General features: G+C 37.4%; 1 protein-coding gene across 9 annotated transcripts in view; it reads left to right on the plus strand.

The window, feature by feature from the left end:
• Nucleotides 1–25759, plus strand: part of UTRN (utrophin) — a 368491-nt gene that overhangs the window by 207643 nt on the left and 135089 nt on the right. The window contains exon 1 of one of the 9 annotated variants that reach the window (XM_051811065.1): nt 19599–20170. The exons of 7 other annotated variants lie outside the window; for them this stretch is intronic. The gene's annotated coding sequence lies outside the window, so the exon portion shown is untranslated. Of the gene's footprint in view, nt 1–19598; nt 20171–20301; nt 20662–25759 lie in introns of those variants that run through there. One more of the 9 variants, XM_051811066.1, reaches the window with a different exon arrangement.

Consider the following 25759-nt stretch of genomic DNA (forward strand, 5'->3'; position numbering starts at 1 on the left):
CAGTAGTTTTCTTGTAGCAGTGAGAAATGGATTCCTATGTCTAAGTCTGCTATATCTCTCATATCGGCAGTAATCAAAAGAGTGGCCAAATATCTTTGTCATATTGTGATTGGAGGGGTAACCTCTCTTTCTAAAGCTCCTTTGAAAAACTAGTTACTTGGTTACGTGAATAATTCCTTCTCCTTGTTTCTGTGCTTACAGGATCTCTTTCCTTAATTTCCAAGTGGAATGGAGTTGTTGGCTGATGCCTTACCATTTGGTAATTTTCCTTTCCCATTATAGTTGCTCTTCAAATATCAGATCACACTGCTTTTTTCTGGATATATGTGGAACAAGATTCTCCAGGAACAGTTTTAATTTTAGTGATACTGGGCCCTTGATGTGAACTCAGTTCCATCTTTTCTTATTACTTGACCTTGGATCATCTCCATTGTGTCTTGCTCCCAGCAGCTTTAGGTGGTGAAGCTTTTAGCAGCTCTTTTAGCCCACACTTGTCAGATGGCATTGTAAGGAATGGTGTGTTCAAATAGGTGTGTTCAGTGCAGTCTCCCAGTGTCAATCCAATCATGCCTTACATCATTAGTTTCTTGAGGCATTTGTATTCCAGTTTGAGGTCAGCAACGTTCCCCAGATTCTTCAGGGCTTGTCTTCCAGCATCATCAATCACTGTGGCTAAGCAAGTGACAGCCAAGAAAACTGCTCCGTGGACATGGCACATAACATTTATGTTGGGGCAATTGAGACTTAAAAAAAAGAAAGACTTAAGCATAAGCTGGTAAGAGAGGCAGAATGTTTCTGATTTCATTAGTAATTCAAAGCTTAAGTGCACTAATTTGTACGTGCCACTTAATCATCTCTGTCCTTCTGTCACTACCCGTTCTGTTACCAGGACAGCACAATTCCTGAACTTTCTCTCACTCGCTTAATCCTCAAATTAAGTTCAGATTTGATGTGCTGTCTGACTTACACTATCTTCACTATGCTAAAAAGACCAAAAATTTGCCGACCACTGGAACAAATTGGAAAACATTTTGAAGTTTGTGTAAATAATTCCTTATTTTTTTTATTTGTAATATATTATGTTTTAGAGATTAATATTTTCCAATTTTCACTTCCAAAAAGTAAGACTGGTAAGTGCAAGACTGAAGAAAATACTACAGTACCTTAAAAAATCCCATAAAATGAAGCTGCTTCTAGTAAGTACATTTGTAATTACACTTCTATTTGCATACCGCAATGGATCTCAATTTGAACTTTTTGCTTAAGGTAGTTATAAAATTTCTACTCCCCAAAATACACATTTTCATGTTGTTTTAGAGTTTGAAAGCCTGTGTCTTCAGTTAATACTTCAAGTTGGGAAGTAAAATTTGAAAAGCAAGTCAAATATAGCATCTGGCATGGCTTTAATTTTATTTTATTCCAAATAATTTTGATAGACTAATACAGTTACTTAAAGTATATTTGTGTTTACTGTAATTGAAAGGGTTTTTTTTTTAATTAGGTTTATTTTTTTCTCATACTCTTCCAGTCGTTTTTTACTCTAGAGAATTTCTGCAGAGATTTCCACTAAGAACTTCCCTATTCCAGTGTATCTGACAGCTGCTTCTGTTTTCTCAGAGGGGAACGTTTGCTGGAGGCTGCTCAAAGTGATCACTATAAGAAAGGCATTTTTCCCATCTCTCATGGGATTAACCCATCATCTGTGCTTTCTGATAGCATGAGTCAGCCTTTGTCCTTCCTCTTCCATTAGAAATGATGGGAATTGGTGGCTACTTCAGGCAGGACATTTCTTTATGATTAAATGAATGGAATTGGATTGGGTATGTTTTGGCAATTTAGGTGTTGAAAGGAAATTTTTGAGTATCTCAGGATGAGAAAATTTAAACTGTGTTATAAGGTATAGTTCATCCAAAACAGGTTGATCCAAATGCACAGATAAGGGCACCTAAGAAAGTGTGGTGACACTCTTGGGGGAAGAAGGAGATTAATACAAATTATATACTTTCTACAGTAAAGTGCAATGCTTAATTTGTTTGTTTTTTTTTAACATCCCTAGTGAATACTTTAAATTATATGAATTTCCAAATAGATTTTTTTTCTCGATAACTTTACTGAAGGAAAGATCAAATGGGGAGCTTCTATTAATAAGACAACCTAAAATTGCAGTCTTCTTGTATTCAGCATGTTACTGGCATGAACCTAATAGGTGCAGGTATCCCTATGTGATTTATTAGAATTCTATGTGTTACTGAAAATAGTCTCATTAACTGGTGCTATAGGGAAAGAGCTATAAACATCATGAAGTCTCTGCTGCAAGTAATTTAGGAGGCACATTTTGTATCCTTTTATTTCTTTCTTTCATTTGTTATGAAATTTTAGTATATGCAGATGCAAGTGCTACACTTGCCAAAAATTGAAAAGCAGTTGTTACATAGAAGAGGCTATGGAGGAGAAGGGAAGACTCCTTTCCCAATGTAAACATATGAAAAAACACCTCTAACAACCAATTCTTACTCATTTGAACTGTGAGTTCAGCAGTTCTGAAGGTTCTTGCTTCTGTACTGGTACAAGACCATAACTCAAGTCAGTAATAATCTAAACAAGGAAAGACTGATGAAAATGATATCAAGATGAGGTAGTTTACAAAAACCCCACACCTGTTTGACATGATTAACTCCAACACAGTTTTTAAGTATTACATTACACCGTTGTGCAACCTTTTTAGATTAGGAGTGTCCTCTATTTGAGGTTTATAAAGTAAGGTATCCAGCAAGTTATAGCGATGAAGAATTGTGTATTCAAAATGCATCTTTTCTGCAAGGGTAATTACTTTCCAATAGGACCAATAAAGATCTATTGTGACTATACTAAAATGTGCACAAATGCAGTGATGATTCTTAATATTTTTAAATAGAAGACAATAATCTGGAGATGTTCAGAGAGAAATGCTTATGAGGTTTTATAACATAAAGTATATATTTCAGTGACCACTTGTATCAACTACTGATGCTACCCCATGTGAGTACATGTGCTTCCCATTGACTGCTAGTGTATCTTAAATATTTTATTTCCTTTTAGAGTAGTAGAGTATAGTTATGGCAGAGCTGATCTCAGTTTCTGCATCATATATTCAATTATTCTGTTTCCCAAAATAAACATAAGTACTTGATAGGGACACAGTAGTTTTGAAGGTTAGAAGTGCAACCTTAGCTCCTTCAACAAAATGATTTCATAATATTTTCCATTATCTGTCTGGAAAACTGCACTGTTTTCAATTGCAGTTTTTAAGTAAGCTTAATTGAGCTATGCATAATAGGTTAAAAAACTTTAAAAATACTTAAACTTAGATCAATCTGGTTAGGCTGTTAATTATCAGCAGGATTACCTTCAACTATAATAAGGTACCTTTAAGCAGAGACACGAATAGTGAAAACAGTACTGGCAGTCTCAGGAGTGATTGAAAGGATTTTGCATAAACAAAATGGTAATTTAACCTCAAATAAGTTTTTGAGATGTAGAGTTTGAAATGTATAAAGGACTTTGTAAAAACTATCCATTTAATTCTCTTCAGCATCTGTATGTTGTTACAATAAATAGAAAATGTTTATTTAAAAATAGCAGTAATTACTTGATATTTTGTGTATTTAAGAAAATTGCACGTACATGAATCCTCAGAATTTGTGCTAGTCACATGTCAGATAATGTTGTCATTGGTTTCTGCCTTTGATTCACTACAGATATTTGATAGTGATGTTCTTGTCAGCATAAATTATCTTTCAACTTGAAATGCTTAAAGTCAGTCAGTCAGTTAGCCTGCAGACAATGCCCAACAGAGGTTATTCTGTCACTCTTTTTATGGAGAATAGCATAGATGCTATCAATACAATGATTTTGTTTGTAGGCTGAAGGTCTACCAGCTAAGTTTTGGTGCTTTATTATCTAACTGAGGGTGGACTTGATCTGCTTTGCCAGTCCTTGTGTTGTGTAGTCATTTTTGATTAAAAAACACTGAGTTGCATTTTCTGGGGGTTCAGTGTACCTATTTAGTGATCAGTTCTTCAGTATCTCAGTATTCCATCAATATTCCAATAATATCTCAGTTCCTGTAATGCAGTCATAAATGAGAATTTTCTTGTTGTACTTGTTTCAACTGTTTTTTTTCCACATAGAATCCACATTTTTATTAAAGCTGCCATACTGTGGACTGTATTTTAGTGGAATGTGTTAAAGATGAAGAATAGCTGAGGCTGATCTTTGGTGCTTCTAAGCATGTTCATGCCTTGATCTGCATGGGCTTTCACTTAGAAAGCAGTACAAATTTTGTAATTTTCATGCCTTTCTGAAGGATTTCTTGTTCCCATGGATTTTTGCTAGTGGATATTTTGAGAGCCATTAAAAAATAAAAATTAAAAACTGCTAGTGGTGTTTTAAACAAGGCCAGGTGCTTATCTAGGCTTTTACAACATCAGCAGATGGTAACATGGAAAACATGGTGTTCATTGACTGAGATTATGCAGCATGGTGTGATGTTTGGATGTTTTATTTTCATGTTGCAGAACAACTGCATATCAACATAACCATCTTTTATGTCCTGGAAAAAAAAACAACTGTCAAAAGGGTCATGTGCGTTCAGTGGATATTGACTTTTAACAAATTAATAGTCAGTACAATGTCATGCAATACTTGCAAAAGTATCAAAATCAAATTAAATGGAAGAGGATATAGCTAAAAACTCTTCAAAATTTTCTAGAACAAGCAGCAGTCACAACTATTGAGGCCATGTTGCTGAGAACACAGCTGCGATGGGCAGGGTGCGTCTCCAGGATGAAGGACCACCACCTTCCTAAGATCGTGCTCTATGGTGAACTTGCCACTGGCTACCACAAGAGAGGAGCCCCAAAGAGAAGATATGAGGACTCCCTGAAACAACATCTCAGCCTTGGCCATATTGATCATCATATCTGGTCTACTGTTGATCTGGAGACACACCATCTTTAACGCTGCTGATGCTTTTGAGAAAGCACGCAGGATCACTCTTGAGGAGAAAAGACAACGCAGAAAGAATCGTGTCTTGCAGAATATACCACCTAAGGAGTCTTTCTGCTGTGCCTTTTGCAACCGGACGTGTCTATCTCGTATTGGCCTTATTAGCCACCAACACGCTTGTAACAAACGTGGGTAGAGCCCTCCTCAAATCTTCATTTGCGAAGCCCAGCCATGATGAGTTGAGCTCTTCTGCGATCGGTACAGCTTTTCTCCACTTTTTTTGTTCTTTTAGGAGATATTAGGAGGCAACAACTAAAATGGACATAAAATCCTCTAAAGTCACTCAACATTCCTAAATGTGCCTAATGTACTTCATAAAATAATGATGGTCCTTTTCCACACTCTCCCTCACTTAAAAAAGATTCTGGTTCTCCCTTCATTTCCTTTGGAAGCTTCACCAATACTGTTATATTAAGTAGCAACAATTTCAATCTGATTTTAAGTGCGAGCACTTAACTTGCTACTTTCTTCCTTAGCAAAATGAAAAAAGCTTTAAACTTTCATTGAGATCACCAAAACAGTTCCTTGAAAAAAAAATAAAAGAAGTGGGAGTGTAATGATTTTTATTTAATAAATGTAGCCCCTTAATGAGACATCGACCTGTGCAGATTTGCTAAGAATCCTTGTGCTTAGACTCAACTGTAGGAAATGCAAGTGTTGATTTCCAACTATTTTTGCAGCAACTGTTTTATACCTCTACTTTATATAAGTTTAAATACTAGTTTATCATTGTACAAAACTTGAGATACCAGATTTGGTTGAAGAAAAGATGATTTCAAGTCTATAGGCTCCTGAAATAACAAAGGTAATTGTTGTACTCCCTTTATTTGGGATATGCCTTTCTGATGCTTGTTTCCTTGAATTAGGAAGGTAATACCTACATTTCATGTAAGGACACTTTGTCAACTTTTCAGAAGCTGGAAGAATTTCATAACAGGCAAGAGATTATCCACATGTTCTGAAGCCAAAATCGTTTCTGTGTGGTGGCAGTGAGAGTCTCTGTCCAGAGAAGATGTATCTAACTGCTACACCACCCAGGTATGGATGTTAGCTCAAATTGAATAGCAAGTACTTTTGGGCTTGGGGAGTGCCTGTGGCATATCACTTAGGAGAAAGGTGTTTGCTGCCTTAACATGTAACAACTGTGTCACAGTAGAGTGAGGATGTTGTAATTAATGTAACTGGAGTACTGGCAGTCCTGGCTGAAGTGGAGATGACTGCTGGAAAAAGTCCTGTTCATACAGGTCAAGGGGTTAAAGAAAACTCAGTCTTGTGTCAAGGCTGCAAGAACATGAGCTGGACTCCATTAGGGCTAAGGGAAGCCATGTGGAAGTTTAACTTGAGAAAAATATATCAGGAGCCATGCATCACTGGTCCATGGCTCACAGATCACTTTGCTTCAAATGAGCTTGTCTGCAGGTTAAATTAAACTTCATAAATTCATTTTTTTTGGCAGAATTAAGAGCCCATTGACCCTGTCAGAGCATGGGATTTCAAACCTACTGCTTAGACCACCAAACTCTTTTTCCACTTTCACTGAAAGATGATTGTGTTGTTGCAGGTGACATTCATTGTAGAATAGAGCTTAATGAAGGAGAAGAACTGTTCGAGCTCAGCTTTCCTTTCTCCTTTTCCCTCTGCTCAAGGTGATTTTAAATGCCTTTTTGAGTACACTGTGTAACGGACAAGGCAGCAATTATTCCTTGCCAAATTTATGGTTACTTGATTATTTACATCAGCTGAAAGAGGCCAAAATCAATGGGTACTCTTTTGTGCCAACAGTGGAACTTCATTTTATCCCTGTCAGAGACCTAATTTGCCTGAGCAACTGCTATTGTCAAAGTAGGGCAGAGCCTCTGTTCCTGAAGACCTTAGGCCAAATTGCTAATGCTGCTCTCCTTTCTGCTGTTCTAGGCACAGTAGACAGTCATAGAAAGAAAACTAACTTTTAAAAAATTCACTACTTTTGAATGATATCTGTTATTTCCAGGTCCTCTCTAAGAATAGCTCCATCTCTTCGGAAGTATGTGGATTTTAAAGTTAAACCTTTTAAATACATTGTCCTTCCTGAGTCCCCCTTCTGAGAAATGCCTAGTTTTTGTATTTTCATCATTGATCCTTTTTTTCTGCTACTCTGTGGAAGTCTGATGTACATTTTAAGCATTGTAGGCAAAAGGTCTATCTTAAAGATGTTTTTCTGTTGTGTATCTAATTTCATGAATGTTGTACAGGAAATCTGCAGTTCACCAACTCTCAGCGTATAATGTAGCTCTGAACAAAAGAGAATTTGTGATCATATCTGACAGTGTGGCCTATGTACTACTTCAAGTTAGAAATATTTAAAGACAACTGACTATGGTGCTGGTTACTTTTTCTATGTAGCAGGGCTTGAACTCTATGTTGTCATAATTTCAGTAGGACCCTGATATGAGCTCAGAACTACATTCAGTTTCAAATTCATCTGTTCCTTAAACTGAGATGGCCAGAGACACCACAATGCTCACTCCCCAAGGGAGATGTGAGATCAGAAAAAATGGCTTTTATCAAGTACTGGAGGAAAATGCACAGCCCGTTACAGATGAGAGCTTCCTTTAGGAGGTGTTAAGTTGCAGCAATAATAGTCAAGGATTCTTTGGTTTTGGAAGTGTCTGACACAATAAAAAGAAGCATTTGTCACTTACAGTGACTTTTTGGATCTATAGAATATCATTCTCTGAGGGGCTTCATCGCTTTGCAGGCAGGATTACACTCACGTTTGCTTTAGCTTTAGTTATATAAACACTAAGCTTTCCGAGATGCATATTGCCTTTAACTTCCGCAGTCTCAAGGGTTGCTGCAAGTACTTGGCACCCTTGACTGGTGATCCATGGTTGTATTTTAACAAATCTGCTCTATTACAAATATGCTTTCTCTTTGCATACCCTCTTATAATGTATGGATGAGAAGCACAGAAGGAAGAGAAACCATGTATGCACAAACATGTGGATATTGTTTATTCCTTGGTATTTATTAAGGAGTCTCAGAGTAGTTTGGAAGTTGGTCTGTGATGACAGTTAGCACCTATTGGAAATGCCAGTGACCCAAAGAACCCATTCAGGGCTGGTATGTCTGAATATCCTTTGTTTACTTTTTAAGAAAACAATGGTTTTCATCTTGCATTAGTAAACATACAGTGAATTTGAGTTTTCTTTGCTGTTATTTTTCTTAAAGTAGCCCTAGAATAGTAATATAACTCAATATGTTGGACAAGTCACTTCCATTTAACAAGGTGCATTTGCAAGACAAGCAAAATGCAATGAAGAAGGGATTTAGAGAGAGATGCACCTTGCATATTTGCCTGTGACTTTCTGCCCGGAAAGTTTTATAGCTTGATTTTACTAAATATATCAAGACATGAGGCTTTTTATCTGAATAGGCTTTGTGTTTTTTTTTTTTTTTTTATTTGTTTGGGTTTTTGGTTTTGGTTTTTTGTTTGTTTTCTTTTGTTTGTTTCTTTGCTTTTTATTTTCTCCTTTGGGGTGCTTCTTCCTTTTGAATATTTTACACCTTTTACCATTTTGAACCTTTTTCACGTTATCACTAAATGGCTTATTTGGCACAAACTTCTCAAGTGGAAATTAGCAACAGAAGAGACCTGTTCTGGGAATATATATTGTTCTGGACAATTCAATTCTTAGCCTTCATCCAACTGTGTGCCACAGGTGGGGGAAATGCAAGGGGCAAGTGCCTCTGCCCTTCACAGCTGTTTGGATCAGTGTGTTTGAAATGGGTGTGTTCACCTGCCATGTCTTACTAGTGCATTGTCTTGCTCTTCTGTGCTGGTCCTATGTAAAAAGTCCATTTTAGTGTTTATTTATTCCACACAAACATGAATATGCAGTGGATTCTCCCAACCTCAAAACTTAATAGATGTTCTGGTTTTTTTATGTGTACTTCCTGTCCCCATTCTCCCCTTGTTGGGACTTAAAGCATGCAGAAAGGCCAACAGGATTTGATCCTACATGGATCCAACATCAATCAAATGCTAGCACACGTATAATGAACTGACTGTCAGGTCTGTTTTTTGTGTCTCATACCTACAATTAAACAGTTACTATCTGAATCCTCAGGAAGCACTAATCTTTAAGTTTTCAGAGTTAAAACTTTTTAGAAAAAACTCTATATGAATGAATGTGGATATTTTTTAAATTCTTTTCCACAAATTTTCTTGTATGCTGACCACACTTTTTCAGTGCCAGCCATTTTTTTTTGTGAAGCTCCATTAAAAAAACAAATCAAACTCAAAACCTCCCTTCACGAAGTTACTACCTAATGAAAAGCCAAAATGGGCGTAGTTGTAAATTCTGTAAGGTGACCCAGTGTTTGTGAAGCTGACTGTAAACTTCATTCTTTGCTTTTATGTGCAAATCTTCAACTTCCTTCCTCCAGCACAAACTTGGGTGCTTCTGAAAAGTGGGTGGAGTCCTTGACTTTAAATGAGTGTTAAATGAGAATAAAAGCATTCAATAATTCAGTGGAAATGGAATTTCTGACTAACATTAAACAATGAAAGCTCTGTCTGAATAAATTTGAAAACCTATTTGTTTCTTGTATAGTAGCTAGTAATAAAACAGGTCTAGAGGAGCCTTAGGCACATTGTATTTAAATAATCTTCATGTTCAAGCCAGAGCAAAAGCTGTAGTTATGGATAATGCAGCTTACATTTTATTTCTAGAGGAAATACTGTATCATAATTTCAGTTGTAAATGCTCTTCACTTTTGTCAACGGGCCACTGATAAGATCTCTGTGAGCCTCTTAGTTAACAAAATGATGCAGAATGCAAAAAGATAGTAAAACTTCTGTGAGGAATATAGTTCAGTGCATAATATCTTTAGTCAGATGGGGTATTTGGAAAGAAAAGCGTGCTTGCAGCAATGGAAAACCCAGCAGCAAGTTCTGAGTCTCTCTGCCTGAGCGTGCTGGCAGCCCTCAGCAGCCTCCTGTCTTGCACATGTGTCTGTTCCCCTGAGCACCAAGTATTCTGAGCTTGACTTGCCTCATACTGAGGGGTGACAGTACCTCATGAGAGCATGGCAGCAGCACTTGTTCCAGGCATCAACATGTTGCATATGGGGACTGGTCTTAGAACTGGCAGAGATGGTCGCACAGCCCATTTTGACCTTTGCTCTTTGCTTTGGTTCTGAGTGTATGCAAAAGGATAATTAAGGCTTTCCTGTTCCCTCTGTTCCTTCTCTCTTCTGAATTAAACAGATTTGCTCCAGTTTTTGAGCATTCTGTAGGTGTCTCTGTTGAAACATAAATTACTGCCAGCAGCCTGTTGAATTTGAGAGCAAATTGAGAATATTCATGCTAGTTCTACTCCTTCATCCTGCAACTGGTTTGGGATTCCTGGAATGCAGCTGGTCCTGGCAACACACTTAGGGGACACTTTCTCCTCTTTTTAATATGTATTTGGGGAATGGGATGTTAACAGATGCCCCAAACTTATCTTTGGCATCTATCTGGTTTTCTGAGTTTTGTACTGAGTAGCCTTTAGCCAGAAAATGAGTCTGGTAAATGAAGTGTGATTATTGAAATAAGTTATCAAATAGAAAATATGATTATAAACCAGGCTCTAAGGCAGACTATACTTTTTGTCATGTTCATCTAACCCTGATGAGCTCAGAGTTATCTCATGGAGTTTAGCCAAGCACCTTTTTGTCTCTCCTTCCTATACCACTTAAAAGAAAAAGAAGCTGAAGGCCTGAACAGTACACTGAAAGGTAAAAACAGATGCATAATAAAAAAAAACCTAAACAAAAAAACATTTTTTGCTAGTTTGACACCTGAATAAGCAAACACAAATTTACTACTAGCAATCACATATTGCAACCTTTAAAGACACAAGATAGGAGCTGTATGGTGTGGATTTGGAAAGTGCATGTAAATGGGTTCTTCTTACTGAGTCTACGTTAATTCCTTACTCTGGTAAATGCTGGGAATAATTTTCAGACTGAATTAAAAAAAAAAAAGAGGGAGAGAAGAGACCAAAACAATCTACGTGTAGCAAAAATGATAGGCCAGTCATTCAGGCATTGCAGTGGAAAACACTTCTTGCTGTGGGAGATGCAGAAGGATCAGCAGCTTTATGTGAAAAAGTACTCTCAACCATCCTGTTACTTAAGAACACGTGGTATTCCCCTGGAAGTCCTTAGATAATTGTTGGGAGCTTTACTGTTAGGATAAGATTTAAAATCCAGCAGCAAAAAAAAACATGCAGTGACTGGCTCCCTTGATGCCTTACAGTAAGTCTTTTTTTTTATGGTTCTTAAATTCTAAAGGTCTTTGGAGGAGGCTTGTCCTTGCTTTCTGTAGTGTTTTCTAACTGCCTGGGAAACTTATTTAAAGTCAGAAACAAAGGCATTATTAAGAGGATCACTACAAGTTGGACTTTACTCTTTAACTTGAGGTGTTGCATTACAATTTTCAGTTTTGCCTTACTAATTAAAGGAGGATTAATTAATTTCTTGTTGCACGGGCATATAAGAATATATGAATAACAATACTGTCGCTTCTGCACATGGATATCTCTCTTGTGTTCCTTCTATGTGTTTGAGTTCTAGCCAATGAATGTGAGAATAATTCTTCCCAATTTTGTGGCTACAAAATAGAATGATTTCATCTCTTAACAGCCTGGAGTATTTGTGGTCCTTGATCAGAAATTATATTTTTAAGGCTTTTTATATTACCTTTAACACTGATTTATTAAGTACTAAGTCATTCAGTTAAAAAAAAAAGTAAGAAATTGTTCTTTTCATGTGCTCAGTGGAGATAGAGGTAAAAATTAGGTATCACATAAAATAGAGAAGCTAATTAATAAAACTTCCATTATTTTAAAAGTTCAGACATAGGAAAAACAATGAACCCTAAAGCCTCTAATTTTCCTTCTCCTGAAGCACAAAATAGTTGAAGATCTGCTTGATAACCCTTCGACACAAAAAAATGGTCATGTTTATTTGCATGGCTACATTTAAAAAAAAATGTAAAATTAAATGTAGCTTGCATTATATGACAATTTTAAAAGCTCTTCGTGCTACCAAACAATATCAGAATGCATTCACTTAGTTGTCAGCAACAGTCACAAAGTCAATCATATAATGCATATTTATGACTATATACTCTAAAGCTAATAAACCTATCAGTTTCATGAATCTTTGAATTCTTTACAAACTTTGATTATTAGGATTGTCTTCCCTTAACTTTCTACTCTGCTTTTGAGATTCTGATGCTGGGGAAGATAAATAAAAAATGAAGAGAGAACAAATGAACCACAGTATGTCTTCCAGTTAGAAAATATAAGTGTATTGAGTGTTATGGGCATGTTTAGGCTCTAAGATCACTGTCATGTTCATGAGGTGATGTTTATGAGCTTTTGTAACCAAAGGTCAAGTGGGAATGTCCTTGAAATGTGTATTTCTCACACAGTCTCTTTAAGTTCTGTTAGAGTATTTGAAGTGCTATAGTGATTTTGTGCATTTTCTCTCTGGAGCCAAATGTTGCTGCTGTGTCCACTGTATTTATTGTGTCAAATCTAGCTTCATCAGTGGCTTTGAACAAGGGCATGTGGTGGTTTTGTTGTTACAAAAGAGCTTTTTGCAGTAAGAATGGAACAGAGTTCACAAGGAGATGCCAAGCTCTTTTCTGCCTAATCGCAGGTCTTCTGTGATTTCATTTTCTGGCCCATGATGATGCAGGAATTTTGTCTCCTAATCACTTGATGGCAATTTGATTAATGTAATTCAGCTTAACTGTTTTCCTTGTCAGTGAAGCATTTATCGAATTTGATAATAACCAGATGAGTTGCTTCCTTTTTATAGGGCTTAATCTTGAAAAAGGATTCTTCTGAGATAAATATGATTGAGAGCATTCATCTAGCTACACAATGGATCAAACAGTAAATGGAGACATAAATACATACTAGGAAACTAAATAGAATACGATCAAGTTAGTTGGCTGAAAATGCTTGGAATTACAATTTTTCTCCTTAGTTTTTGTAACTGTATTTGTTTGTAATCCTTGATAGCTACGCAAACTTACTACTGCATCCAAATTCTTTCCAGGACAAAGTAAAGACAGTGATGGGTTCACTTGCCAGAGCAGTCACTGGGAGCTTACTCAAGGGAAAAGCTGTATCAAATATGCTCAATAGGATAAAATTCAAAAGGGAGAAAAATAGCAGGTATGAACATACTGGGCTGTACTCCTGTAGGAGGACTCTTGTAGGTGTGGGGAAGTAGTATGCTGTGGAGCATGGGTGCCTGGAGGCAATTACAAACTTGAAATCATAACACCTGCCAGGTACTGGGGGATGGGGAGCTGAGCAAAGAAAAGAATTTGCTGTAGTTTTTAGAACACATACTAAATCTTCTACCTTACTTGCCATGTATATGGAAGGAAAGTGTTTTCTTACCCTTTCATTCCCTCTTTAGAAGTGCTTGCTGTGAACAAATGATTGGTGCTTCCTGCAGCACCCACAGCACTGTGTGACTTGGATGCAGAGGTTATGGAAATTCAGTTCTCTGCACTTTTCTCCAGTCTTTGTGGTGTGTTCTCCCCCTCTTACATTCTTTTCATGGCGGACTTGAAGCACCTCCCTTAGGAAAAGTCACAACTATGTTTTAGAGGATTACTTCCTGAAAGTTTGAATTGCTTATGTTATTCCTTAAGGTGCTGCTAAGCAATGACTGGGAGTACCTAGCAGCTTCAATGTTATCATTACACACTATATGTGATAAAAAGGAGTATCATTTATTTGTTTAATTTATCCAACTATGGAGTTGGCTCAGGGGATCATTACACAGCTAGTGAAAAGAATGAATACTCTTTCTGGACTACATCATTTAAACCCTAATCTTATGTCCAGTTTTTAAGACTTATTCCTGTCATTTGAAAATTAATTTAGATGTCCTATGGTATAAGTCACAAGGCCTTTAAAGTAAGCCCCCCATCGGATAACTATTCTTTCTCCACTAACAGCAAAAGTTCAGTTTGGTGGGTGAAGCATTGTGGGTTGCTGCTTTGATGCAGTATCCACATCATGAAAAGATTTAAATAAATGTTAATGGAATATCCTTGTAGTCCAGGTTAATTGATCTTTTTTACTGAACTTTGAAAGCAAACAAAGCCATCACCTTTTTGGTAAATTGCAGTGTTATACTTCGGTATTTCTTGTCTGATTAAGAAATAGACTTTCTGTGGTTTGATAGAGCTACTTGGTAGATGTCCATTTGCTATATTCAGAAGAGTAGTTTTCTTATGGCTGTTTCACTGTGGCATATTACAGTTGATATAGGGGCACATTTCTTGGTAAATGTTATAAGAATTCTCAGTTCATAGACAAAAATTTACTTCAAATAATACCACTTACATAATTTTTTATTGTTTTTAAATACAGGTTATATCTTTCTGATGGTTATGCTAGAAATTAAAAATGCACTTGTTTCTCTATAGCAAAGTCCTAGCCAATGTTCAAATACAGAATTAAAAGTTCATTGTTGAAAAGCTTACAGCTGAGGCATATTTTTATGGCTGAGAGTAGAGTTTTCATTGGATGGGGAGAGTCCTATTTCCAGTGGCTTTTGAAAACCCCCCGTAAAACCTCACAATCAACTAGATCCAGGTAATACTTCTTCCTGTAAGACAAGGCCACTTAGTTAACTGAGAATATAAGACAAGTTAGAGAATAAAATAATATATGGGCAGACTGAGTCAAAAGGTACTTAACCTTCGAATGTGGCAAAATGATAAATTACACAGGCTAACTGTAATGGCACTGAATCCTCGTTAGACACTTGAGTCCAATGCTATTGCTAAGAAGTAAAGTAGGAAGAGACTGCCATATGTTATTTGAAGAGATTTTAATCCACAGATACAGAGTTAGTGCTGTAGAATTAGTTAGTTAGTGCTCTGTCAATTATTTATAATAAACTCTGTAATTAAAATATATTTTTCATGGTCTTTTCTCTATTTGGATTGTGTACTTGTCTGAAAACTACTAAATTAATCAGCTTTTCATTGATCACTTTTAGTATCTCGAGGGATGGGTACCCCCATAAGTAATAAATATATAAATATGCTCTTGTAGAAAATTCCTTTAAATACGTTTATTATGCATGGATTGAATGAGGCTTTTATTGCACTAAGCTGTCAGAAAGCAAGAAAACTGTTTTCATTACAGTCAAGAAAATTTTAAGGAAAACATTTTCAGGTTGGGTTGAAATATTGAAAGCCCTTTTTTTTAGCTTGGGAAACTGAGTATTTACTCTGTGCATGGGTTAAAGCAGCCTATAGAATCTCTTCCTTGGATGTGCTGCTTTTTGGGAGTCTGTCATGTTATATCACCACCAGACAGTCACCTTCTTTTCAGTTTCACACTTTTTAATAAAAATGTTAATACATTCATCTAAGATAACTTGTTTGTTTCATATCTGTGTAAAGAGAACAGAGTTAAAAATGCTATTTAAGACAGACCATGAGGGACCTTGAGGCTTTCTAATTTCCAGTGTGATTATTGCAAGCAAGCATCAGTATCTTATATCTGAAGAGGTAAAATGAGGAGGAAAGGCAGCTAACAGTCTTAGAAGGAGGCTTCAACAGTTAAGTCTTTACAGACTGTTGATCAATAGCAACATTTTATTTAGTCACCAGAACTAACTAGAAAGTTACACCTGACAGTGAAATTCCTGTCTGGCATAAAAACCAGACTTCATCCATACTCAGTGCTACCTCCCTTTTTCTGTTGGTTAGGGTCAGGATTAAAACCTTCATGTTTTGGTCAGTCTCATAAGTGGATTTAAATCTTAGTCTCTGGTTCAGTAAATTTCTTTATACATGAAAAAGATGCCATGGTAGTAGTTTCCTGCATACTTCCCTTTGACATCTAATCTCTTTTAGGTATAGTCCAAGTATGAGATACTTCTTTCATTTTTTGTATTCTGAGTATCTTTGAAATGTTCTTCATTTAGAGGTGGCTTCTTCTGGGAAGTTCAAATAAGACAACAGCTTATATTCGGGTCTAAAACATTATAAAGTCATGGTTGAGTCATAAAACTGAAAGCCATGTTTTGTCCAAACAACTTAAAAATAAGAGGTGGAAAACCCTGCCATCAAACCACCCAGTCTTCTACTAATCTGTCATGGCAATGCAGCACTGCCTGTCGTCAAGGCTACATTATCTCATCTGGAATTCTAACAAATTTTATTCTTGAAATTTAAAGTCTTGTCTCATTTGTTTGAGGAAGGTCACAGTCTATCAGTGCTTACCTAATGCAGAACTCTGTCATTGAATATTGCAGATATTGTGTAGGGCAGACCATTGAATGTGACTGGTTGATCCTTTTAAAATTACCTTTCCAAGGCAAACCAATACCTTTTCATCTTACAGAAAGAACAAAATTAAATGGTTGCAGTGCCTTGACTCTAAACTCTAGGAACTCTGCAGACCCTTTCATGTAATTCGTAATCTACATTGCAATTGCCAGTGTAATAGATACCGAATTGGTAATTTTGGCAATCATATTTGAGTTACTTTTGTCTTATCCTGCTACTTATTGCTCTTTATTGTAATAATTCAAGTTGCTCATTTGTCCTGATGAATTCCTGGTCCTTGTGGTACTATGTTGCTTGAGTGATTTGACTTCTGGCAGAGGTTATCAGTGAGTCTCTGCTTAGTTGAAACCTTAGTGTTGGGTTCAGTTGATAACGAGCCTCAGTGTAGGACTGATCTTGCTGGAGCTGTGTGTTAACTCTGTATTGTAAATGCTGACCTGCTGTGGAAGTGAGAAGGCATCTCTCCCTCCTGGTCTGATCAGAATGACGCCAGATATTTTGCAAGGCAGGTGAAAGTAACACAGTGCTTTTGAACTGCTGATTTTTTGTGTTCCTGCCTGAAACTGCATGTCTTGAGTGAAAACAGGATGTATGGATTTGCTGTAACCACCTATTGACCTCTAAGCCCTTTACATGAATCACACAAGGAAACATTATTCTTTTTATCTTTTTGTTGTCAGTACTTGTTGTTGTGAGTCACATAAGATATATGTATGCTCTATGTATAACCTGCTTCATTCACTCTTAAGGTTCTTGCCGCTGTTTATTTTTCCATGTCTCCTAGAAAAAAGCATTATTTTCCCATTTCTGTAGTTTGTATTGAAAAGTCAAATTGTGTTTAGTATGACAGTTTTATTGCATTTTTTGCACATCATCTCAAGTGTGAAGCAAATGCTTTATAGACTATATACTTAATGTTGTTTTGCACATTGAAGTCTGAAAGACTTTTATGTTTTCTGAAATTGAACTTTAGAGATGTGTGTAAGATCATTTCCGAGTTTTCTTCCAGCTGCAATGGAATAACTTTTTTTTTCCCTTACCTAGTTTTGGATTCATTGGTTTTGCTGGTTTGTTTGCAGTAGCTTAACATTCAGTTATTTCTGGATTTATACTTGATAAAAGCAGGTTTTTTTAATTAAATCTTTACAATGCTAAGTGTTTAGATGTAAAATTCTTCTGTTAGTTTTATAATCTCTGCGTTAAGTGACTTGCTAAATAATGAGGCTCTTAAGCCTGGATCTGCTGGGCGTGCACTTCAGAACCTATACCTAAAAACAGTTTCTAGCAAATCTAATTGTAGTTGTGTGTCACAGGCTGCTGTGCTGATCATCCTTTTTCTATTTATTGATAGCAATGCTTTTCTTTGGATGGCCCTTGCATTTTGCAGGCTGCCGTTAGTGACATTACCATTGGCTGTAAAATGCTGTTAGCTGGTTGTTTCATTTTTATCCAGTTTTATGTTCTTATTTTAAGATGTAAGAAAATGCACCAAACTGCTCTAATAGCAAAAGTAGCAAGAAGCTCCACTGCACATAATCTTCTGCAGCAGTACCTCAAATCTGTCAGCAGTACATTGCTCTCCAGTGTCTTAAATTCCCAGTTGTGGATCTTAGTATCTACAAGAGCACTTTGGAAGGATACCTCATTACAGTTGATGATGTACGTGTTTTCAGCTGTAGATCATGGGTTTGCATGAGGGCTTACACTCACAGAATGTGAATTTCTTTGGGCTCTAGCATTCAAATATTTCATCTGTGTAATAACTGTAGTTTTTGTAATAAAATTTTCATTTCCATTGCCAATGGTGAATGTAGGGTTATTTTTGTAGAAAATTATGACAACACAACTTTAATAGTAATAAGTAATGTAAAGCTGTCCTAAAATGTATGTTGTATTTCTGGAGCTTATGATCAGACATTGCCATGTCTACAGAACTTCTACCTTTGTAGAAGCTATAGTAAATATATGTTGATGTAGAGCTTATTTGAGTTACTTTATTTTTCTTCTACAAATTTAGAATTTCTCAAATACTGCAGTGTGCTTTAATGTGAGAGGGCCACTGAAAAAGTTATTTTTCAGTGGTACAATTTTTTCAAAGCTGTTTTACTGGAAGCATTATTCTAACATTGCGTATATACATATGTATTTGATAACCTTTCATGGAATTATGCAAATAATTAATAAAATATTTATGAAATTATGCAAATAATTCCAGTAAAATAGTTCCATAAAATATCCACCTCAGAGGGCATTTCATTTGCATCTAATAGTACTGAAAGATCTAGAATGTATGATTTTTTTGATGACAACAGAAAATTGGGAAACAAGTTATCAAAGTATGAAGTCTGAGACTAAACATAAAATTAATGTTGTATATTTGGATTCAGTCCTGGAGTTATGAAGCTTCACTATAATCCAACCTGACACCCATTTTCATTTGATATACACTAGCATCTCTGAAGTGGATCTAAAGGCTGTTTCTTCCTGGTTTTGCAAGGGGTTTTTTTATCCAAGAGCAGCAGAAAAAAACTTTAGTGTGCATGGGAACAGGAACTATGTCTTTCTTGCAGGAGAAGAAAAGAGATTCTCAAATAGTGATTGTAGTTAAATCTCTCACAGAATGGTTTCACTTTTTCAGTCTAATGTGTTGGTTTTCCTTCTGTAAGTGGTTAATTTGGAAAAGAATAGTTTTTGAACATGATTTGAGATACTGTCACATAATAAATGGGCTTTTTGCTTCCAGAAGTAGTGGAATAAATTCAGTTTGTGCTGACCTGTAATATGGGCTGTAAAGCCGACTGTGTTCTGTCACCTTTGGAAAACTTTCCTCAGTTTATTTTGCAAGCACTTCTGCAGTTTGTGTAATGTGCCCACATAAAACATACAGACAGGAGGCAAAGTACAAATAAAACAAGGAAAAATCCTGCTAATGCCAATATTTTAATTTTTCCCCCCTATAGTTTATTTTTAAAATCCTCACCCATACTGTCTATATCGGTATAACCCGCTAGCTCAGAATAATTTTAAAGACAGCTTTGCTGCTGGTGAATTCGTTGGTACTTCATATGATGGTTGGATGAAGTAAAAAGAAAGTAAAAGCAACATATGATGCCAAATGTGTTCATAGGAGAAATAGTTGTAATGGGGTTTGCAAGTGATGGGTTACGGGCTTGGTTTTAATTATACATTGGCTGACTTTTTGGCATTATTACTGAATCTGGTTTTGGTGGTTGAGTAACGTGTGCTTGTACGGAAGGCATTAATAGTAGCTTATGTAGGCTTTCACATGCACACGGGGTTTCCAGTGGGAATGGTTTGAAATGGAGTGATTTCCTCACAGCCACCCATGGGGTGTCAGGTTTCCTGCGGGCAAGCACAGGCTCATATGAAAACAATCTGCCTGCGCTGACCCTGCCCTCCTGAGCGGCCACGGGCCTGTGGTAGCTCTGTACAGTGCTGGTTGCTTTTGCAGCTCCAAAACCTGTTCAGTGACTAAATAGCCACCTTTCTGTTCAAGAAGGAAAAGGGGCGAGTGAGGGGTTTTAGTCTGGGGTTTCTGCAGCCTCAGGGGTGGTGGTGATTTTCTAGCAGGGAGGCCTCCAGGAAGGGGGAGTGTGCTTGGCTTCAGAGCAACACCAGGGCTGCTGGAAGGGAGGATGCTGATTACAATAATAAACAAATGCTGGGGATAGATTACCACACGGCTGTCAGAGCAGACGGGACCAAAGGAGGAGATCCCCAGCGAAGGCTTTGGAGGTTGCAGCAGAATCCTTTACTGGACTTTTTTTTTTTTTTTTCCTAAACAAAGGAAGCTACTTTTAGATGACTTTTAATAGGCCTTGGCTTTCTGTGGTGCATCATCTTCTGGGTGAAGTGGGCTGGAGGTGCCTGGTTACTGCCATAGCAGCACCAGCCCATAGGTGGCTGGCTGCAAGGAAGGCAGGGAGAGGAGAGATGGCCTCCTGTCTGGTCACACTGCTGTGTCTCCTAGGATGAAGTATGTCATCCCATTTTAATTTCTCTGAGAAGCTGACTTTTGATGCTTTCTATAGATGGAAATTTCTCTGGGGATTTTTTTTCTTTTGTATTTTTTTTTCTCTTGAATGGACCAACGTGGAAGGACTTGTTCCTCCTCTCCACCCATCATATACCAGAAGATTATAACTTCTCTTGTTTGGGGTCACTGAGACCAAACATTGAGCTTTAGGCCTGCAAGAAGCACTTGGATCCTGCAGGCCATTGCTGAGGTGAGCTGGAGGCAGGCCTGGAGAGGTGTGGAGACGAGGAGATCCCCACAGTGCTATTCAGGTCGGGTTGACCGTGCAATGAGCATCCCCCAGTGTCAGCAGCTCACTGCCAGGTGCCCAGCCCGTGAGAAGGAACAGGGGCAGGGAGACTGTGGCAATGGCACTGTGTGAACTTTCCCTGGGGGAGCACAGCCCAGGAGAGGGGCACGCACAGGAACACCTGGAGAATTTTGGGACTATATAGGTGGAAAAAGAGAGAAAACTTTTGAAGGCTGTAGAACTGGCTTGGAGGACGTACCAGGAAAATGTAGGCTTCAGAGGACACTTAATGATGATGGGCCTGAACTTCAGCTTACGTGAGTTGCTGACAAAAGTTGAAAAGGTATGATAGGTAGTTGCATATACTTATGCCTTTGAAAAAGGCTATGTATGCCTTTGAAAACAACGCAATAAATAAAGAGGGCAAGTTGATGTTTAACTTAGGTTTCCTGTGTTGCTGTTAATGTCCTCATGTGCCCCCTGTTTATGGAAATCTAAAACTGCTTCTCTTCCCTGTTTCAATTCCTACAAGATGACTTTTAGAACATATCCTCTGATTGTGGGCATCCTCTGGGTTTTTTTGTCTTGTTTTGTTTTTTTGTTTGTTTGTTTGTTTGTTTTTTATTCCAGAGAAAATGAAGAAAAGTTTGGGCTTTGCTAAGCCAAGGTATTAGGGAACATTTCCAAGGATGTGACCTTGTTCTGCTGTTGACATAAAGCAAGTGCTCAGCAGTTTGCTGTTAAATTTAGTTGAATGTTATCTTAGTCAAATTGGAAGATCTCGTGATGGCTTCCAATGAATATGTATCTTTTCCCATTTTTTCATTTGCTCTTCTTTTATTCAAACTAGTTACTCTTTCTCTTACCAGATTGTTTGGTAACAGTAATGCTGAGAGGCAGGAGGCTTGACTTCGCAGTGATTGTGCTGATGAGCAAGAGACATGAGAATGTTAAAAATCAGATTGTTTTCATCTATTTCTCAGTACTTGCAGTGAAATCTCAATTGTATGTTTGTAACCATTGTTAGATTGGCTTTGTGTACTGTATTATTTTTTACTTTTTTTTTATAAATAATATTACACCATACAAACTTCCTGTGTCCTGCAAGACCAGAGCATGCAACAAAATATATAGTAGTTTATTTACAAATTAAGACACCTTAAAACTGTGGTCACATGGCAGGAGAGCAGATTGTAAAGCCTGATTCCGTAGTTTTCTAAACTTTAGTGTGTTCTTTTTTTTTAATGTAAATCAACCTTCTCTGTAAGTTGCCAGTTTGCCAACCTCATTTACTGGGGAGGGATTTGCTTGAGACAGATACTGTTCAGTATCCCAGCATGACTCTTCCAAAATTAGCTGAGTAACAGCAAAAGCATTTGTGATACGGTTTCTTCTCAGTGTAGGCCACTTCCTCCTCTCTTGCACCCAGTCTGTTACCTGGTCTTCACTCTTCTCTTAACTGCTTCTCTTGTAACTGCTGCTGGTAGCCTGTAAAGATTAGGACACATGCTGGACTCTGAGATGTTTCCTGACATCATTAAGACAGAAGTTTTGAAACCAGTGATACTAAAGTTTTGTGAATCATACAAGCCCTGGCTCTGCAAACTCCAGGCTGTCCCCTGTGACTGAATATTCCAGTGTTTATTTCATCTCAAAGCAACTGATCATAGCAATTCTCAACAAACTCAAACCTTACAGGTCTCCCAGCTCTGCTGTATTTTTTAGCTTGAAGCTTGTTGTGAAATTTTGTTGTCTACTGTGCTGAAATTTTTAATTTGTAATGCAACATAGGAGGACGCTTTGGTCCTGGAGAAAGTTAACATTTTATTTGGTAGACTTTGACCACAGATTCTAAAATTTTAATCTGTGCTTATTAAGCAATTTCTTTTTTTTTTTTTTTAACAAGCTCCCCTCCTCCTCCCCTGCTTCATCTTTCCCTCTTATGGTTCCCCACACACCCATCCTGTTCTTCCTAAAGAGTTCGCTGCCAGGAGAAACAGCATGGTGACAGCAATCCTGGCTTGCAAGCTACTTTCAGCTTTCTGGATTTATTAATATATTTTCTACAGAGAGAATTATGAGTGCTGTTGCTGTGGTTGTAATGCAGAAGCCAGATGGCATTTGCAGAAGCTTACACGGCACTCCCTTCCTATGCAAGAGCAGAGTCACATTACACTGCAGTAGGCAGGGCTGCTTTGACTTTGTTCAGTCACAATTATGTGACTGCTGGAATTAGTATTAGCACATTTATGGTGCCCCTCAGATGCTGAATTAATGACATGCAATGGAGGCACAGAGGTTGTTGAAAGCAGGCTGGCATTCTCAGCCTTCCTGTAAGTGCATCATCATTCTTGTGATGAAATGAATCTTTACTCACACCATATGTCACGTCTTATGGTACTATCCATGAGGCTTAAGTGCAAGTCAGGATTACTTTTTAGAAACTTGAAGTGTTGATGCAAGGCTCTTGGTAATACAAGCCTTTGAAAATTAGATGTGAAAAATGTCCCAAAGTGTTTTTTTCCCAAAAAAGTTTTGTTTTTTCTTCATGAAATATCTGAGAGCTTAAGTAGGAATTAAATCTGTTGCATCTAAAGCCAACTGCTTTCTAAATCGCTCTAATCTTACACTACAGTGGCTGTAGTGATACCCAGTATGGTCTGCATATGACACTTGAGATTTTTAATGTCTGTCTTTATACGCACTTCTGCCAGTGGTGGATTTATGGTCATTGCAATTCTTCCCAAAGATTTGCAACATGTGCTACTCTTCTGAATGTGAATTCATTATAAATGGATTGCTCAACAGCAACTGCTACTGCAGGCTACTGCAGGAAAGAGCAGATGGGATGAGCCTTTCCAAAGGCATCACTGTCCTCTGACAAGAGAGCAGAGACTCCCTTATGAGATTTTTTTTTTGAACGTGTTTTTACAAGACCATCCCTTTCTCCCTGCTATCCCCAGCATTTTTAAGGAAGACACCAATAAAATTCCAGTTTCCCTTTCTCTATGGCCACCCTCTAGTATGCCCTGATTCTTACTCCCTCCTCAAGGGTCATCAAAAAGTGAAAAGCTCCCAGTGAAGCAGAGGCTAAAAGGAACATGTGACACAGCAGTGGTCCCAGAGGCAGTTGGCAGCACCAGTTAGAATGTATCTGGTTCAAGATAAACTAAACAATCTGCTATTAAAAAAAAATAAAAATCTATTCCCTTGCTACCTGCTGTGAGACCTCAAAGAATGATGTTCTGACTGTTGTCTGTGGCATACAGCTATGTCCTTTGGTTGCACTGATGTTTTTCTTCCAGCTGTTTTCTGCAGATATTTTGATGAGCAGTCATCACATTTCTTCCTGAACTTTGAAAGAGGCAAGTGCAGCATTTCTGTAACTATGTCTTTGCTGACTTGGGCGTTGTCAGTGAAGGCAGTAATATTTTTGGGACTTTCAATTCCGTGTACCTGCACCAGGTCTGCTGACATGTTCCAGTCACGGGCATGATTTGTATTTGGCGGAAGAAGTACAAAACTGTCCTGGCAAAATAGCCCAAAGTAACCTTTGCTAGGGAAAATGAAATTTTTCAAGCTATTTTTCGTTCACAAAGAGTCAACTTCAACCCCACTAACTCCTTTTAAGATGTACATGTAGTTCGAAAGCTGCAACAGCTTGCCTGTTATCTGGCTTGTACCTGGGGGTTAAAAGGATGTTGCAGTCTGTGTGCCAATGCACAACGCTGGTAGTCTTGTTGTGTGGCATCAGCATTGTACCCATATGTCCTTTTCTTGCAAGCCTTATGTGGTTTGTGTGGCATAACTTGCCATCCCTGCTCTGTGGTCAGATGTTTGTGAAGATTCAGTGGAATTCTGTTTCCCAATAAACATAAAAATGATTAGAAATTGGAGTGTAATGCAGAATTCTGCTTTTTATGGTGGGTTTAAAAAACATTGGAGTAAAACGTTGGTAAATCCTGTATGTAACTGTCTTAAAATCCCCTGTGAAGTTAGAATTTGTTATAGAATGCTATTGACCTTTTTCTTCAGAGACTAAGTCAAGTTTTGTTATTATATGTAGTAAAAAATTGATTAAGGGTTCTTGATAATAGAATCTGTAATGTTGTAGGAAAATCTGTTTATTTACCTTACAGAATAAATTAACTTCCTTGTTTTAGATCTTTGTATCATTACTCCAGCATTTTTGATAGTGATAATTTAATAGAATAACATTTTGCATATTTTAAAATGCTGTGGAGTTTTCTTCCACTAGTTGTGTTTTTATCTTCAGCAGAAGGGTTTGGGCCCTTTAAAGAGGGAAGTACTTTGCTCGTGTTACTGTCTTCACTGGTGTATTGCCATTATAGACAAATAAAATCTGAAAAAATGTGAGTGGAAGTGAACGTGCTAATAGCTTAGAGGGTTGCAGAGTGAATTAGAGGCCCTCTGGGCTCATCATTTAGAAAAAAGACACTAGAATGCCCTTTGTCATGGGAATGCTGTTGGTTTGGTTTGGAGTTATTTTGCCTTTATAAAGTATTAATAGTTTCCAAATGACAATTATGCCTAGTGTTGTAACTATTTTTGACATATATTTGCAATCTGTAAGGGGGAAAGAAAAGACAAAAGTTTAATAGCTGGTTGATCTTGGAGTTGGGCTCACAAAGTTTGGTTCTGTTCCAATCTTTGTCATGTCTTCTTTTACCCTGGGCACATCACTGCGATCTGCCTTTGAGCTGTTTTGGTATGAGCTTCAAGTGGAGTCAGCTATGTATTTGGATCCTTTTCAGTGGTCCTTATCCTTGCCATCTATAGCATTAGTGAGTGAGTGGCCCACACCATATTTATACATTCTTTATAGACACCTGCTCTTCAGTTGACATCATATGATAATTTAGTATTTTTTTTAATAGAAATTAAAGTAAGAAGTAGGTTTCTTATTATGGAGACAAGATTTAAAATCAGATCCAAATATAAAATGAAGTCTTGAATCCTACATGAAGAGGGATAAAGAGGGAGAAAAGCAAAGAAGACAAAGAAGATTCAGAATAGAAATAAGGGGAATTTTGAAATT

The sequence above is a fragment of the Manacus candei genome, unplaced genomic scaffold, assembly GCF_025592945.1.
Source record: "Manacus candei isolate 608988 ecotype Guabito, Panama unplaced genomic scaffold, ASM2559294v1 h1tg000081l, whole genome shotgun sequence".
Classification (NCBI taxonomy): Eukaryota; Metazoa; Chordata; class Aves; order Passeriformes; family Pipridae; genus Manacus; species Manacus candei.